The sequence below is a fragment of the Belonocnema kinseyi genome, chromosome 9, assembly GCF_010883055.1.
Source record: "Belonocnema kinseyi isolate 2016_QV_RU_SX_M_011 chromosome 9, B_treatae_v1, whole genome shotgun sequence".
NCBI classification, from domain to species: Eukaryota; Metazoa; Arthropoda; class Insecta; order Hymenoptera; family Cynipidae; genus Belonocnema; species Belonocnema kinseyi.
In genome coordinates, this window is record NC_046665.1 from 132,834,609 (window position 1) to 132,836,805 (window position 2,197).

Consider the following 2,197-nt stretch of genomic DNA (forward strand, 5'->3'; position numbering starts at 1 on the left):
GTCGAGGCTGGATGTTCCATCGGCCAGGGATTTTGTTGTCTACTTTGGCATTTGGAAAATTGGTGTGGTGATTTGTGAATTGTGGAGCCGTTTTCCGGAATCTACTCTCAATTCCGATTTCACCACAGAGTGGAATTTTCTGGAGAGGGAACACCCAGTCTTGTCCATCAGTTTAGTTGTCAATCTCCAACTTTATTCTGAACGAGTGCATTGTTCAATTTTAAATTGTGATAATGTATTTTGTTCTGGGTGAAGTTTTGGATTGGTAGATAAACTGGTCGTTTTCTGTGATAAACAAGACGTTCGTAAATAAAGTAATTATTTTTATTTTTATAAAAAGCTTGTGGTTGTTATTTAAAATCCTTTCCATTTAGTTTGTAAGATGCGATAAAAGGGAGTTCATCAGTATATTTTGCATGGAAGTTGTCGCATTTCCTTTTCTCGATTTTAAGTAAATTTAAGAAATACTTCTTATTTCAATGGCAGATGTCATGATTACCTCCGGATAACTACCAACAACTTTAATTCTGTAAACATTTTGATTTTCTTTTCTCCAAATCTGCATTTCAATCTTGCAATGTTTTATATTTTTGGTGTGCCGAAATTTCAAAGCTGGAATTGGCGGGAAATTTTTTTATATATCAGGGAATGTTTTTCATGAACACACACAATTTTTTAATTTGTATTGTAAAATTAAGTAGCACCGACATGTGTTGAGAGAATGCCAAATGAACGACTAACGAAACAAGTGTATCAAGGTAAAGTAAATGGCAACGTGCCCAGAGGTAGACCGCGAAAAAAATGGTTAGAATGTGTGAATGAGACCCTACTTCGAAGAGGCATAAGAAGTCACAGAAACACGAGAGCTTGCATGAAAAAATGCATGGGCATTAAAGAAGCTAGAGAAAAGTATAATAGGACAGGAAAGTATGGCGGTAGATAGTTAATAAAAAGAGTGTCAGTAGAGTGAATAACGCCTGAAACAAAGACCTTGGCTATTAATGGACCCAAGTGGGGAACCTTACATAACGACTTCGTGAGGTTCTTCGCTTGGGGTGATTGCTAGAGAGATTGATCAGCAACCTGGGTCGGAGCAGTGTTGCGGAACGAACGTGTTATTTACTTAAATAGCACGCCTACCCCGAAAGGGAAATGGCTTAATGGTGTAATAACATTTAAATATTTTTTGTGCAAATACTTCTTTTATCTGAAAAAAAACAGGTCGTCTTTGGTTACATTCAGCTGTTTTTATTTATTTAAAACATTTTTTTGTGTTAAAATGCTTGAGCATTTTTCGTCGATATTTCATCTTATTTTGTTCAAAAATAGTTTTTAACTGGAAATTAATTACATTATCTTTTGCAATTGAAGATTCATGTATTTTGATACGAATTTGGCTTTTTGATTCTCTTTGAAAACTTAAATTTTAAAATTATTGAGTTTTGAACTATATATAAATATTGAACACGTAATATCCCTAGAAAATGTTCTGATTTGTGAAGATGTTTCAAAGTTCTGAAAGATTCAAAATTAATGCAAAATTTGAAATACTGAAATTTCGATATCAACAGCCCAGGATGGTCCAATTTAGAACAAAATAGATTTCTAACAAAAAATTTGGATTCTTTGTAACAATCGTGAAAGGCTTCATCAAAGAAATAAAAAAGTGTTTTCTTAAGATTCCTTGAAAAATTGAAAATGATTTTTTGTTTAAAAATGAATTCCAAAAATGACTGGAATATTGTTAATTTTGCACGATTTTTCAAATTTATTTAATAATGAATGTGTAGAAGTTCTGAAAAAACTTTAAAATAATTTAAAATTTGAAAAAACCTGAAACTTTTGAGACTGGTGATTTATTTATTAAAAAGAAAGTTGTCTCCCACACAATGATGTTTCACTTCAGTAGTTTTCATGTCAAGGCTGGATGTTCCATCGCCCAGGGATTTGTTTTCCACTTGGTAGTTTGAAAAAAGGTGATAAATTTCAAAACTTTGTGAACGTTCCAATTTTAATTGTACTATTTCTAAATTTATTTGCAAGTCTTATTTCAAATAATTCAAACGAAGCATGGCCGAGAATGGCCTAATAGAAAATAAGAATAAAAAACAAGATCCCTAAGATAGTTGAAAGTTATTTGTTGATGTTAAAAAAATAATTTTCTGAGAATATTTAAGAGGATGTTTAAAAATAAAAT